At 37.0% G+C, this 17,188-nt stretch overlaps 1 long non-coding RNA gene across 1 annotated transcript in view; it reads right to left on the bottom strand.

Moving 5' to 3' along the window:
- Positions 1-17,188, bottom strand: part of LOC141748827 (uncharacterized) — a 303,316-nt gene that overhangs the window by 82,734 nt on the left and 203,394 nt on the right. The window contains exon 2 of the long non-coding RNA XR_012589110.1: positions 4,115-4,215. This is a non-coding gene — a long non-coding RNA (uncharacterized LOC141748827). The remainder of the gene's footprint in view (positions 1-4,114; positions 4,216-17,188) is intronic.

Raw genomic sequence — 17,188 nt, 5'->3', positions numbered from 1 at the left:
TCAACAATCCACAAGACAGAGTTAAGGAATAGACCTGGTATATGAATGACTCAAGCCTTTCTATTTGTTTTGTATCATAGAGTAGAAATAAAAAAAAAAAAACATTTAAAAAAATCATTTTATGGTTTTTTGGGGGTGTAATTCTGTGCTAGCAATGGAGAACATGTGCAATAGCTTTGATGTCCAACACATCCAGTTAATTTCAAACACTTCACTGCTGAAATGAAAACTGCAATTTTTGTTTGCGCTCTATCAGTTTAAAGCATCTGTTAAGCACTTTCAAATTATAATTACACTGTATATTGTTTTTTTTAGGCATAATTATTAACCCTTGAGAAGTCTTCTAATAATCAGTTTATACTTACTTAAGCTCTCTCTGACATGTCCTCTAGTATTTCAGCGGACACACTTTTTAAAAGCTACCTCCAACATGTATGGATATCTCAACCTACCGTTGCTAGATATCCACACGCATTTTTTTCCTGATTTTATCACACACATTTATAGCTCCCCTTCACCAACTGATTGGGTCATGTGAGCAACCTGACTGACAGGTTCAAGGGACATTATATAAATTCTACTGCCTAGCAATGAGCTAGAAAACAAGTAGTTATCAGATCCAGTACAACAGCCCTCGGATTAGACAGCGCTCTTGCACAGCCCCTAGCACAGGAACGGCTAATGCCAAGGTGGTTATTCTCACCACGAGTCAGAATATGTGACTTTGTGTGCACTCACTTTTATTTTAAAAACAAAATTTCTTTGGTTTTAATGACAAAATCCAGGGATTACAGTAAATACAAGTCTGCTATCCTTAATCTTTTAAGTCAACTATTATGTTATTCAGAAAACACTTTCAATGGAATTCAAACCAACCTTTAAATACAGTGAGCACTGGTTGTAAACAAATCTGTTAGCTTCTTTGTTTGAGTCTGCCTATTGTTAAGAATAAACAGAAAATGCAATTTTCTGCTATACAAGACAAGGCATGGACTCCCATGAGAAAATGTGGGAAAAGACAATGGCACCTTTTCTCAGTATGCTTGACATAGTTTGGCTTTTTCACTTTTACATAAAGTAGTATTATTTTATCATTAAATATTGTCTATAGTTAAAACTGACTCTCAATTTTTCAAGAAACAAAATGGCTTTTAGTGCTGTTTATTACTACTGATTCTTAAAACTCTCACAGTACATTTCACTGCAACACAGACTGAGATTTCTCAAAGGCTGGGAGGGTGCTATTTCACTAAGCTTCATGGTCCAGACTGGGAGATGCTGATGCAACAGTCTGTGTAAAAGCAGTATCTTTTGCTAACTAAAGTTCATTACATGCTCTTTGTCCTGCGGCAGAATAATGAAGACCAGAATAAGGAATAAAACCACAACGTTGACACAAGACATAGTAGGCAAACTCTTCATAGGCTATATAACACTGCTCTCAATTCTTATGATTTGTTACTTTTCGTATTCCAGACAGATGTTTAACAGGAGGATCATGGTTCAAGGCTTTCCACCTTGTACTAGCTTAATCAAAGAGATTGTATTTCATCCAAGTACTACGTTGTATAATATATAGTGTATATAAATTATGTAAAAATATAATAGCTTATATTAGCAGAACTATCCATTGATAAATAACAAATTAGCTTGAAATTACATGCATGAGAAGAGTGTTTCCTTATGATAAACACCAAGAAGAATCTGTTCAACTGAGGATGAAATGTGGCAGTGATGTGAGGGAGTCCAATTTTATCTGTGACCAAGTAATGTCACCTACCTCTCCATGCTGAACTAAAAAAAAATGTTCAAAGTGGCTACATTTTCTTCCATGATGACCTTGGCTCTACTGCATGCAACATATCAGAAGACTGCAGGGTGGCAGAGAGCATTGGATGCCACTAAAGTCTCTGTACCAGTAAGAGAAAAGGCTGCAGCAAAAGCAGAAGAGTGGGAACACTATTGACCGAACACTTTCAATGACCATGCGTCCTCATCACCCTGCACAGGAGCTGCCATTGATTACTAGAGCCTGAAGGCTGGAACAGCACTGCGACCTGACTACTAATTTCCTGAGCCTCATGCATCCCACTTGCATTCTGTAGGAGAGAAGCCAAGTTCTGCTTGCATGCATTTTCCCCCCAACATACTCCATATTTCAGAAATGCAAAGACTTCCACAGGTAGACCAGGAAACATTGCAAGCTTCTGTCACTCACATATTAAGCTTCTATTATTCACACATTAAGGTACAGATAATGCAAAGTATTTTGCGTTCAGAGAGTGTAGGATCTATACTGATATGGTTCTTTTGCTCTCTATAAGTGTGTACAGCATTTTCTACTTTTACATACTTTTAGCAGGGCCTGTTGCAATAGGACAAGGGGTAATGGTTTTAAACTAAAAGAGAGCAGATTCAGACTAGATAGAAAGAAGAAAATTTCTACAATGAGGGTGGTGAGACACTGGAACAGGTTGCCCAGAGAGGCTGTAGATGCCCCATCCACGGCAACATTCAAGGTCAGGTTGGATGGGGCTCTGAGCAACCTGAAGATGTCCCTGCTCACCGCAGGGGGGTTGGACTAGACGACCTTTAAAGGTCCCTTCAACCCAAACTATTCTATGATTCTATTCTATGAAATGAAGAGGACACCTCATCACTATCCTCTTTAAGAGTTACTTGATATTTTATCATCAGTAGTTTTAATATTTAAAAATGTAGGCTACTTAAAAACCCTGGTATTTATGAAAAGATTACAAAAGTCTTGTCAAATGATGAGAGCTTTGATGAAATAATTGTCATAGTGTTTTGTAAGAACAACATCAGAAATGATCAGATCATGAGAATCACTAAAACAGATGTAACTAAATGCACTTGATAGTTATTACTACGCTTGTGCTTATTATCATTCAGTGTATGGAGTTCCGATTTTCAGCACTAGGAGTTAGTATAAGAGAAAAAAAATGAAAGCACAGTTTATTAACAGCAGTGAATGAAATCAGCCACAGCCCTATCCCATTAGAAGCAGAGACGTGTAGGACACCACTTTAATGAGCAACAGCAATAGATACCCTTAGTGAAGGCCTCAGTGCTCTGAAGAAAAGCACACTGCACTGCAGTTGCATCAGCATGCTAGTTTCTCATTGTGTGTTACTGGGGAAACCAAAGAAACTGTTATTGAAGAAAAGGAGGAATTTCACCTACAAGCAGAGCTCAAGTTCCTTGACAAACCCTCTCACAAGTGTCTTTTTTCCTTTCTGAAAAATTTCCCAAGGGCTAAACAAGCCCTGTGTTGCCAAAAGTTGCCCCTCGCTGCCGACTGGCAACAAGGAACGTCAGGGCCGCACAGCCCCAAACCCAAGAGCTGCTAATGCCCACAGAAGCTTCCTGGCCCAGGCTGCTTGTTACACTCCCTTCACATGGCACATGGCACTCTAAATTGACCAGCAGCACAGCTGGGACGCTCCTGGTGACACTCCTATTGCCATTGACTTCAAATATCTCTTACCTTCTATTGCTGACATGACAACTCCATCCAAATGCAGTGTCATTGTACTTGGCATTGCAGTTAAACACACAAACAAAAAATAGGATTTTGCCAAATTCATGTGTTGTCTTTTTGCACATAATAGTAGCAAACAGAGCATCCCACGGAATCTCTACAGAGCCTGATCAACGATTTTAAAATTCTAATATTGATGTCAATATCCAACCCTAAGGATACCATTTTAAGAGCTGAAGTAGCCATAGTATCTAAGTCACTTGTATAAACCAGCAAATTACACCCTTCTATACCCATGTAACACTTCACATTTTCAATAGTCAAACTCCAAATTCATTGTACAGTCCTATATGTTCAATTATTGGTCTAATTTTATTAAGAGGAATAAAATAACCAAAATAGATAGCATGCATTTAATTTCATTTGTCAGACTGGGATCAAAGTTCAAAAACTAAAATTATTTATAATGGCTTTCCAATTATATGTCTTACTTCATATTTTAACTCTCAAACCACACTGAAATTTTGTGGCAGGTATCTACTGATTAGTGTTGTCCTGACAAACTGTACGTGCTACAAACCTTTGGCAAAAGTGATATTCTCAAAAACTTACTCATGGTCTCTCTCTTCGTAGAGAACTTCTCCACACTAGTCTCTAGAAAGAGCTTGTTTGCAGGTTGAGATTTATCTCACAAATAGCAGCTTCCCCTGAACCTGTGAGGAAAAAAATCAGATATATGGATGTTCTTACCAAAATTTATCTTAGAATTATTTCCTTGGAAAACTTAGTTTTGACCATATAAAATTCTATACCAAGACCCACCCTCCCTGTACTGCAATATTTATTTTAAAAACAACAACAACAAAAACCCCACAACAAACTGGTAAAATGCAAGAGTAGCGCCTTTTATTTTGTTTTAATCTGAAACGTATTCTAATTGAAGATGCCTATAAAATTTAATTTGCAAACCATAACTTATATCTATGAATTTTAAAGCAGTCTAAAGAATTTTACAACAGATATAGAATTTTCTATTAAATTGCATGAGTTTTTAAAGTTTTATAGAGAAGACTATTACAAAAATCTTAAAGGGTTTTTACATAAAAAGTAAGATTGTAGAAATTAAATTTCAGTATATTTTTGATTCTTCAAAGACTTCCTCTTGCATATCATTTGAACACGTGCTAGTCCCTTCCAACATAAATTCTGATCCCACGGAAAAAAAGAAAAATCTAAGGCAAACACTATGTATCAGAGTTTTATTTATTTTATTATTTATTTTTTTAGCTACAATGATGATCAAGGTCAGATGGGGTAAATGCTGGCTATATGGTTATCAAGTAGCTGAATTGCTGTTACAATGGGAAAGAGTTTGTTACTACAAAAACATAGTCAATGGAACTAAGCTTATAACCAAGATGACTTATGCCATTATAATAGCTGAAATGAAAGAAAATTATTGTAGCACATTTGCAACACAAAAGCACACTTTTAAGTGAACACAACATTGATGATGACATTTTTCAGACAGTAATTTAGTGGGCTCTTTCGCTGCAGCTATGTTACTGACAATCATTTTTTAAAATAAGGTAGTATTTGGGGAATAAACACACAGCTATACTTTCCACACAGAGCAGAAGGAACAAAAACAAACACAGTGCAACTTCCAGAAAATCTGCACCAGGGTCATGTAAGCACATGTCACTATTACTATAACTTTTTTTTCTTTTTGACTGGAGCAGCATTAATCCACACTAAGGCACTGAAGATTATCACACAATTTTGCTGACCACTGCTATTGATTCTAATGTGCAAGTATCTACTTTGAAAATATTTAATCAGTGTAAGTTCTTTTTCTGCAACCTATTGAGAAAATAAGGTTGCACTATATCTGTTCTAATCCTAGTCATTTTAACACACATCTGTCCTGCATGATTTTTGTAGTGTAACAGCTGGCCATACAGTTACTTTTTCGAAAGTCCAACAGAAATGAAAGCATTTACTCTCCAAAAGGCACCTTCTGAGTACTGTAAAATCCTGTGAAGAACAAATATTCCTGAAGAAAATCATAGTACAAATTCCACAAGGAGGACGATGAATGTACTTCTACTTAAAAAAACAAACAACACAGTAAACATCCCCCCCCCCCCCCCAAACTCAGTGAGTTTAGTACAGCTGGAGAGAACATGCATGTTACATGTTTTTTCAGTTAAAAGAACAGTCCACTGAAAGACAGTCTATTGAAGTAAAAAAATAAATGCAGATTTCTATTTTAGTTTAAGCTGACATGTTTGGCAGACATGAGACACATACATTGTATGTATGCACCATGTATATACACCTACATATACAAACTGAGATATAACGCATTTAAAGATCTATGTGTATGTGTGCATGTTAATAAATGTAGGTAGACATATGTATTAGGGGAAGTTCTAAGGGTGACTCCAGAATGTTGTATCTGTAGGTGTTTAAACAAATATCGTCAAGCCTGAGTACTAGAATTAACCCAATAAAACTATTTTCTGAATTGTAGGCAGTAGCTGCTGGATAACAATAGCACAGAATTTTAAAATGAAAGAACTTTCATCCTATATTTAAAACATCACCAAAATTTTATTTTTCAGCTCACAACAAACCTTTGTTTCAGTGTTCTTCTCTGCTGCACTCATTGCCCCCATCTTCACCTAACTTAATCTTTTTTCTCTTTCCATCCAGGAAAGGCACTGCTCCTTTATTTCTTCTCAAGATATTGTAAATTTTCCATTATATTTATTGAGTAATTAGGCTAGCTGGTGCTGTACTAAACCAGTTGATTGGATGAACAGAACTAATACTTCTGAGAATAGAAGAGATTTTTTTTTTAATAGAATTCAATTTCTGTTTGATTGCAGATTAAAATCAATTGTGGAGTTGTTGGGTCCCACAGGAAAGAGGAGTGATGAAAAACGACAACATCTTTTTGAGATTCACAGAAGGAAGCAAAGGTTTCCTCAGCGTAACCACAGAGAAAAGAAAATCTAAAACTCTTTAAGACCATCTATCATCGTTTAGGCAGCCAAAAAATATGGCAAGTATCCTAGTATTTTTTAATTAAGGGTGAGTGGTAGTCGTACTTCAAGCTTTTTGAAGGTAGTAGAAGAATCTAGAAAATTAGCCTGTTTGAAAATCTAATCTTGCATCTGTTGACTGCAGGAACTTCAGCCATTAGAAGTACATAAAATGTGGCCAAATATGATGGACTGTGGGATGTGGCCATTCTGCAATGCAGTTCAGCCATGCCCTGACAAGATAACTTCCTCTCATCCCCAAAGATCTCTTCACCCTCAAAGATGGTATCAGGATTTTATAACCAAATACCAACCAAGCAAACAAAAAACTGGGGCTTAGGAAAGGGTATCTCTTGGTCACTCATCTAAAGTTATTTAGTAGGAATCAGCAAGATTCAGAGAGGATATGTCTTAGCATGTTGGGTCTTTCTAGAATAGAACAGGAACATCTATTAACTTCATTCAAGGGAATGAGAAATGAAGGATAAGGGAAAAGATACATTACATAGGATACTTTGTAGAACTTTCAGCAAGCGCAATATCCACAAATTTAAAAGTTAACTGTAACTAGCAAACCTGAAGTGCATTTTCTTTCACAACAAACGGGATGAAGAAGGCTTGAAAATGCCTGTTCTCACTTTTTTTTAGCACTAAACAAATTATTTGGAAAGAACAGCAACTTCTAAGCCTGTGAACGTGAATATGCTTGATGATACAGGTATTCTGCATACACGAATAATACAGAAGGAGATTTTATCTTGGATATTTGAAGATTAGCCACAGCTCAATTAATAAGTCTGCTAATCTTCAACATACACTGTCCAACCAATACTAAAAAAACCACCCTCCAATAATGGTATGTGGGGGATATAGTTTTAATACTGTTCATCAAGTAATTTGTCAGTAGAGGTCCAAGTCCATTTTAACATTATTTTCTGTCTTTTATGCTTTTTTCCTCTTACCTACATTATACTCCCAGAATAGCTAAGACCCTCTCTTTGATTTAAACCTCAGTCATTCATTTACAGTTCATAAGCTACTTTCCCTATTTTACTAAGATGTTGCAAAACGTGAGGTGAAGTTTGCAAAAGCACTTGGATGGGAAATCTGGGTGCATAGCATTCCTTCAAGAAACAAAGACCAACAGTCAGCATATGCTACCTAAAATTACCATGAATTACAAATTTAATAATAAGTTACCATGTAGCAACACATTCATTTTTGTTTAGAATAAAATATTTTCAGAAGGAACCAGAATTATACTGAGGTGCATCCAACCACATCACTGGAGAATAAGTATCTCCCCCTCACTACATACAAGAGCATTTGTCACATCATTACCATGTTATTCTCAGATAATTGTCACTGCAGAAACAGCATACGACCCAATAGGTGTTCATTTGTTTTTGCCTGTATTGTCAATAGTAGGAAAAATACATCACAAATTGTCTAAATGTTCTGACAGAGAGCAATGGCAGGACAGATGTTTAGAAGAGGTTTAAAATGACAGGAGCTCTTTCCGAAGAGAAATGACAAAAGCTCAGTTTTTAATTATTTTATGTAGCAAGCTGTTAAGATTGTTACAGGGGGAGTAGGGCGTAAATAAAACCTTCAATTTTCAAGCCAACATAATGTTGGCTATATATCTATAGAAAAAAAAAATCTGGCATTTCATTTGAGACTAATGCTAATTGAAAAATGTGAAGAGAAGAAATAAACAAAATACTAAGAACAAAAATCTACCTACCTTTGGGCTAGGGTCTCATATATTGCAAAAAATTAAGAGTATCCAAAAATTCATGGCTGCCGTCATACAACTGCTCAGCTAAAAACATGAAATGAGTCAGCAATTTCAAGGTAACATGTACTTATCTGGTATCCCCATCACAACTAGCACTAATTAACCTTGCAAAGAAGTGGAAGATATTAACTCAAGTGCAGTGCCATGCTAAAAAAACTCTGCTACTTCTCCGTTAGTATAGTTACACCCTTAATTGCCTCGGTAAGCCCTAATTGGGCCTGCAGACCAAATATTGAGGGAGAAACACCAACTTCCCTGTCCATTCGGAAGCACTACTCTTAGCAAGACTTTGAAACCGATTAGTACACATATTTGGTCTACCCATGATGAATATGCTTTCTCAATATTGGAAAGCTTTTTTCCTCTATGAATATTATCTAACAACATTTAGAAGCACTAACTCCAGCTCGGAGGTTTCTCATGCCTCTCAAATGAATAACCGGCCATTGGCTTGTGGTATCTTTTTGTAAGTAGCGTATTCCTGAAAGCTTTTAAAGCCAGGCTCTGAGCAACCAGATCTAGTGGGAGGTGTCCCTGCCCATGGCAGGGGGGTTGGAACTAGATGATCTTTAAGGTCCCTTCCAACCCTAACAATTCTATGATTCTATGATTCATTTGGGAGGGGATGGGGGTGAAGGGGATCGACTTTCTAATATAACTTTTGTCCTGGAAGGGAGTAGCTGAAAAGCAAAAATCCCACCATTCTCAGAACTGATTCCTCACTCTTTCCTTTTGAAGGCGCAAGTTTTGCTGCATCTGCAACATCTTCCACTCTGATAGATTTTCTCATCTTTCAAGAACTACCAGAGAGAACACGAGCACATCTCCAGACTCATCTCCGTCTCCACACTTTGAAGAGGTAACACGGTCCCTGTTTCTCCTCTACTGCTTACGTTAAGGCCAAATGCAAAATTTAATTTTATGTTGTCCCCCAAAATGGTGTCTAATAAAAACAGCACCTGAGGTCACAGATTTGTGAGGTGACACCTCCAGCTCAGCCCTGTGCCCCAGTGAACCTGTATGCAGCCTTGTTGGAGCGGCACCTGTTGCTGCGAAGCTCTCTACTCCACGCATCCTCTACTAGAACTGTCATCAACTGAAAATTTTAACACACATTTTTAAAATCTTGTACACCAAACTGTTTTTGAGAAGACCAATTAATATCTATCATTAAACACAACAGTGTAAATTGAGAAGCTTTTACCATTCTGGTTGCCCACGCCCAGGTTTTGGCAGCGGGGGGCTGCAGAGGCCTCTGTGAGGCGAGGGGGGCTGCCCCGTGCCGGACACAGCCGGCTCCAGCCGGGCCCCGCCTCAGGGCCCAGCCGGGCCCAGCAGCGAGCCTGCTGGTCTGGGGGAAAGGTGGGGTAGCTTTTGTCTTTTGTTTCTCACCATCCATTTTTAATCGGCAATAAATTACATCGAGTTTCTGCAAGTTGAGACTGCCTTGCCCATGACAGTCATTGGTAAGTGACCTCCCTGCCTTTACCTCAGCTCAGGAGCTGTTTCATCTTATCTTCTCCCCTGCCCTGCTGAGGAGGGGGAGCGAGGGAGCGGCTGAATGGGTGTCCACAAGCCAGCCACAGACAACCCTCCACAGAAAGAGAGCAAAACTATTTAAATAAAAAGAATACTGTGCTGTTTCATGGCATCTTCTGGAACAACAAAAATTCACATCTCATCTGCTATTTTTCAGTCAAGCAGTTACACATGGCTTTTCTCAGCTACCCTCACTTCTCCGCCACAGCCTAATGAGGATGCTGCTGCCACAAAAGCCTTCAGACTAAACGATGGGAGAGAGATTTTTATCCTTCCTACTTTGCTGATTTTTCTCTTTCCTACCTTCTTTTTATTTTTCTTTCTAATTTTTGGAAAGACAATTTTACCACCTATCTTCTGATTGTTCCTTTTGTTCAATCCATTTCATTAATACCTTCTAATCCCAACTTTTACAGGAATAAAAAACCTAAAACCAAAATTCATCAACCTGAACTAACTTAGAAGTTAGCCTTGTTTGAGCAGGATATTAGACTAGCTAACCTCCAGAGGTCTCTTCTCAACCTGAATTATTCTCTGATTCTATGATATATAAATATATATATATATATACACACACACACTTATGCATATATAGAGCTTCTTTTTGACTAGAGCATGTATTCCACCTCACACTGCGAAATAAATGTAGGTTCATGGCATCCCAATTTCTGCTGGCCCAGAGAATGACCTTGAATTTTTAACATTAGGCTCTGTTGCCCACTCCCAAACAAGACACTCTTATTCAGGGGGGTTATCAGAATCAGTAATGGCCTTTGCTCCTGCATGGATTTATAGTATTTGCAAGTATAACTTGTGCAGCATTGAGACAGACAGAGTAAACAAGGCTATAACAAAGGAGCAATACCAATGAGTTCAGGTTATCAACGTCAAGCTTCAAAAGAGAAATTTCAGCACTGAAAAGATGAAAATCTGAACAACTGGGACTGAACAGAGTTTCTCATTAGAATAGGAAAAAGTTCAAAGATGTGAAAACTTAGTTATAATGGATATGCTCTTTGCTATTTGTTTTCATGTAGGAAGTTTCTTATGACAGTGGAAAACTAATTGCTTACTAGCATAAATAAGCACTGTGTAGCATGTTTGAGTATTCACTAAGATTTACACAAAAGCTAGAAAGAAAAAATACTGTGCTTTCAGGACATGGTGTGATGGCTAGAGTCTGTCATAATTATAAAAGCTTCTGACCTTACTGTCACTTGACGTCTTGCTTGAAGTAGCTTTGGAGTCAAATTCAGTGGAAACCAGTAAGATTAATTCTAGTATGCACAGTTCATTACCTCTCACAGAAAACACCATCAACAGAGTTTAATAACTTGCTTCTAACTGTTTGTGATGTCTCCAATAATAATTATTGATTATGTCAAAAAAATTAAATTTTATATAAGATTACCGCAGAACACATACAGTAACTAAGTGCCAGCTGATACTTTGCCAATTTGATTTATTAAGAGTTATGTATACACAAGTTACAGCTAATGTGCTGGCTGCCTTCCTGCTATGCCTATTCTATCCTAGTCCCTCCCCTTCAATGCTAATCAGTGAGCAGAGCATAACAATGAGATAATTACACATTGCTGCTATTTGTGCCAGGAGACTTTGTGTAAATATTTTTAATACATTCAGTTACTTTTCTCTGGCTACAGGCAGCATTTTAAGGCAGAAGTTTGGAGAGATGCCCACTTATGCTTTGTTGTTCGATATTAACTTTTTCAGACCATGTTGAAAATGATACTAATAACACACAATATACATTTTTATAATTTATTTTCTAGTTAGCTTAAATCATATAGGAAAATTTTCTTTGTAGGTAACAAAGCAGTGAAGATAAAATAGCTAAAGGAACCTTTAATACAGAAGTGTCTGAAAGTGAATTAAGATACTACATTTTCAGAGGCCAAAATTTACTCAAGTACTCTGTTACTTAAAATAAGGTATGTGTGAACTAGGAATTTTTATATTTTGTAAATATCCATATGAAAATGACTTGAGTTTTTTATTCTTCATTCAAAAAAAGCTCACAAACTCTGAGAATAATGCCAATTTTTCTCAAAGTTTGTGCTATGAAAAACTGTCAGAAAATTAGCAGGTACCATTGAAAATATGGATAAATATGACAATGAGCTTAGCTGGCGTAATGTTCAATTGCAGAAGCAGCAATTAACCTCAAAAAAAAAAAACCTAAACAAGACACTAAAGAGTCAGAGATTATTACTAGATTATTTTTTTCCCCTTTCTTCCTCATTTAAATGTTAAAAATAAGTTAGGAAGCAAATTAGATTCCAAAATATAGCTTTTAAAATTACGATAAAATGTAGTAACTGAAAAAAAATCTCAGAATAATTCATTCTAATTTGTGTCTACCATGAACAACAAAGTCCCTTGGAAACAGACCTTTATATAAAGTCATTAGACTGTTGCTATTTCGATGGGAAAGGTTTTTAATGAACCAATGGCAGCTCACTGATAACAATTAGATGAGATGAAATTAAGCCATGCACACTCTTTAAAAGACCAATGGTGCTCCTGATAACAGAGGCTTAATCATTGTGTTACCTAATCGGCCGCCTGTCTGGAATTTACTTCACTGCAGGCTGAAATTTAGTATTAAATGTCCATCTAGAACAGTGTGCAAATAAAAATCATGTAAGTGAAGTGACTTAATGTCAAACTAATGAGATTGGAAAATCTGCTTAAAGATTAATATTTTAGCCTTTATCAAATAAAATGCTTAGGGGGAGGGGGCTTCCCTGCATTTACTGGAGCAAGAGATTTCAGTGGTTAATGAGAGGATCAAGGCTAAATGTCAAACTAAATAATATCATAAAATCTTTATTTCTGATGCTTGCCAATTCAGAGTCACCACTTTCATATAGTCTGCTGTAAGTAACAGATTCATTGGCCAAATTTGAACTTCCAGCAATAGTAAAATCTCATCTGTCATTGTTCAGACATTCATCTGAAATCTCAGCATACCAAAAAAGCTTAGTGCAATACTCAATTGCCAAATAATTACACAATGGTCTGAGGAAAACCAAATTCCTAAATTCACAGTTACTAACAGGTTCTTATCGAAGCTATAAGGAATATTTTTTAAAGCTTGAGATATCAACACATACAAATATATTAATGACTGCAGAGATCTACCCGTGTTCTGTATGTGGTGTGACACAAATTAAATTAGAGAAATGATGACTATTATCAGTTATCCTGTCTGCCTGGTTATGACTGTAACTTTTCCCCAAACTTTTCCCTTAATGGGGATCTGCACCTGGTCAATGTTTAGGCAAAATACGGAAGCTTACAACCAATTTAGGAATTACATATATTTAGCTTAAGTACTTAGTTTTCTTTCTTTGTTTGTAAAGCATTGCAGTTCCTTGATATTTTTTACTGTTTGCTAGTTTCAGAAAAACAGTAATTTTTGGAGATTTGTTCATCCTTCCAAACACTCAGGACGGAATTTCTGTAATAGGAACTGTGTGAGCCGATGCAGGCAGGACGCAGGAACAACCACAAAACCATGGATGAAAGGCAAAGAACAAGATTAATCTCGATACATCACAGACCAGGGAATCTCCGAAGCAACACCCGGGCAGAGGCACGCAAGCAGGGACCACAGGCACCTCGGGGTGAGAGAAAGTCCTTGTTAGCGAGAGAATCCTTGTTAGCAAGAGCGCGCACGGGCTCTCTGTTCTTGCTGGTATTTAAAGGGTTCAAACAGGCATAGTTTTCTCACTGTGCTTTGATCTTCTTCAAGTGGCTAGATAAGGTGTCCCTGAGCCCATCACAGACTTATGTTATCTGAATGCAAGTGTTTTTCTTGCAAGCCCCTGAGACTGAATAACAATTAGTGTGATATATGTGCCTTCCAGCACCCCAAGTGTGGGTCACTTGAACATATTTACAATCCTCCTTGCCGATCTTCCGCTGCTTTCCCACAGGGACCTACGTGCCATCTTTTGATTTCCCATTAAAAAAAAAATGAAAAAAAAAAAAGAGGCATACAATCAAAAATCAGAAAGAGTATGATGTGATCTAGCTAAACAAAGACACCACCCAAGCAGAAAAGATGTAACTAGCAAAATTAAAAATTTCAGTTGTTTTGTGTCCACTGTGCTATTGGACACTGCCATAATGGCAGTACATGCACGCCATATGTACATATATGTGTATATATATGTGCGTGTATGTTATCTTTAAACTAATTAACATGTTATGAAGACAGAAAGTTTTAATTTTATGGGCCTAAAGAGACCTACGACAGTGCATTTAATGCTGAAATCTATGCCACGATGTCTTCATTGTATGTATTACATAGACTATCTAGATAAAAGCCAGGTCAGGCGTGCTCATGTGCTGATGTGCAGGTATATCCAGAAACCAAACAAGTGCCCTCAAAATGTTTTCACATCTTTGGATCGAATGAAAAGAAACTCTACAGTGAACCATTAGAAGTAAGGCTACAGTACTGAGAAATATTTTTTTGATGAGGTGAAAGGCTGACTCCCATCTAGAAGATCAGTACAAGGCCTCTCCATCAGTTAAATCTCAACGGGAATTCCAGGAGCTAAGTGGTGCTCAGCTCTCAGGCTATGGGCGACTTCAACAATAATGTGTGATTCCACATGTTTTACTGCTGGCTAATATCTCAAATGCAAAAATGGCCAAACACTTGAACATAAACAACTGTATCGTTTTGCATTACTACTGCTACAACTCCATTTCTCAATAATTTTTCAGGCCTGCTCATTTACACTTCAGATTTCTTCTAACCAGAGGTACTACGTGGGACATTTTTAAGGATTAACCCTGGATAAGATGGCCTTTAGAAATAAACATTTTTCTAGATGATCAGTATAGGGGGAGGTGATGAAGAAGAAAGGAAGGAAAAAAGCAACTGTCAGATTAACTTTAAAAATGTGCAGGAAGTCCAAAAGTATAAAAAAGAGGTATTAAAAAATGCTGGGTTATTGCCCTCATGTTTCAGCAAGGGATTCTAAATATCATCATGGGAGAAATCAATTTGCAGCAGCTGTGGACAGCCTTAAGGGCTTGAACAGCTTAATTGGAGAAATGTTTTAAAAGTTAAAAGGCCAGAATCATGTCAAGTACATGAAGCAAAAACTCACAGATGCTTCTAAATGTATTCATTATACAATATTACAAAGGACAGCATCAATGTAAGAAAAAATGTTCAAAAAAGAACATTAAAAACTAGTTTTATTGATGAATTCTAATCAAATACCAAAAATATTAATATAAGTATGTATATTATAGTTTAATCTATTCTAAAAAGCTGTATTAGTAATTTTTAAGAATTATCCTTTAATACGTATTTAATGTATAGAAGCTAAATTTTCAAGTACTTAGAAACAGACGAGCCACTTAATTAAAGTCAGGATTGAAATTTAACAGTTCCCTTAAACTACTCATCTCCTAATTTAGTTTTCTTCTTTATGTTGAATTTAGCATTCATGCAGGGAGACAATCTGACTTTCATGAAAGCTGAAGCCCAAATGCATAGAATATGAATGGGCAGAAAACCTCTGGCTTTTAACTTTAGAGCAAGAATGACTATTTTATCCTTTAGCTTAATTGCACTTGGAAATAATCATGCCTTTAAAAGCACCTGTTTGCTGAGTACCTCAGACCTTCAGGATGAAAATAGCACAGGAGGAAAATAATGTCCAGATAAGATGCAGCAATTTTACTGTTCATTATTACCTCCCTTCATTAAACATGTGCATTTTACTTTTCCCGTCATCATCCCTCAGTGGTGCTGCTTAGGAAGGAGACAACAATGTTCATTACAAGCCCATCACTCCCAAGAAGGAGAGGTTCTTCAGCTACTGCTCTCTCCAGTGAACTACGATCTGAAATGTGGATAAATTAATAATTCAAAGAAAATGCTACTGTCTGGAACTACTGTAAGCATACTAGAGGTAAAGGAGGTCACAAAAATCTTGATATCTGGCCCCATTCTCACACTGCAGCTCAAATCATTTCAATGTACTATCGCAGATTTGCAACGGAGCCAAGTGGCAGGAAAAAAAACAAACCTAAAGATCCTCGTTTACTTTTTAGCAGTGTAAATTTACTGCACCATAGAAAAAGCAACAGCTGAGCAACAATGACATATATCTGCATCAACATTAGTAATATAATTTCTGAATAAATACGCTGTTATTTATCATACAAAAAGGTCTAACATAGATTGTTCTAATGATAATTAGATTTATACAGTATTTGTAGGTAGTTTGAAAACACTATCAAGGAACTCAGTTCAAAGTGGTATGGACTGTGATGCTCTCATTGGTCTAATTACAGTTTCTCAACCTAGTGCCAAGCACTCTGGTATTACACAGGATTATTTTTTCAGTAATGATTCTAATATTGATTTCTGTGCTATACTTCCATGTATTGAGTCATCCTTGAGGCACCCTTCTGCTGGAGTTAGTCTAGAAGCCTGCACCGCTGAGGCTCCTTCCCCAACTCCAAACTGTGACACAGGAAAGCCACCCAAATCCTGTTACCTTCTGGGCGTTCTCCACATCTCCAAGAATTATTGTCACGTGCTTTTGTATAAAAATCAGCATACGATGCTGACACAAACCTAAAGCAAAAGAACCAGTCCCAGTCACTGTAATACAGAGCCTGTATCTTTTTAACAAGTAAGGTCAATAATTGCTTTACCTAAGGAAATCTTCTATAGAGGAGCCCATTTCTACTCAGGAAATACACATTTAATCACTATTTAAGTATTTGCCTAAGTTCTCTTTCCCCATTGTAGCAAGCCAAATTTAAGGTCGATCTCTTTTATCATCTCCCAATCCATCTGCTTGCCAACTAGTCTCTATCAAAGGCTAGTAATCAAAAGCCTTTGTTGTTCTTTTATGTTGTACAATAAATAGCTCTGAAGCTATCTGTTATAAAAATTATGAACAGTTGTGAAGCTATGACATACAAGTCCTCTACAAGAAGAAACTAGAGTTAAAAGATGAGTTTGCGTTCTAATCGAACTAATTATTGGGAAAGGAGATTGCAGGAAGCCCATAACATTGAACTAATTCTCTGCGGAATGCCTTCTGGTAAAGAAGACATGAAAGGAGTCCTCACCTCATGTCAGCAATTATTTTGGAGAATACGGAGATGAATGTTCCGTAAATGTCCAAGAGTCTGCTTGTTTAAAGAAATATCTAATTAACAATAATAAAAAGTCCTGTTGTGTAGAGCTGAAGTCTCAGCCTTTTCCAGAGACACCATCAACTGCAACTG

This window comes from Larus michahellis, chromosome 9 (assembly GCF_964199755.1).
Source record: "Larus michahellis chromosome 9, bLarMic1.1, whole genome shotgun sequence".
Taxonomy (NCBI): domain Eukaryota; kingdom Metazoa; phylum Chordata; class Aves; order Charadriiformes; family Laridae; genus Larus; species Larus michahellis.
The sequence above is the reverse complement of the archived record's forward strand: the minus strand, read 5'-3'. Positions and strand labels throughout refer to the sequence as shown.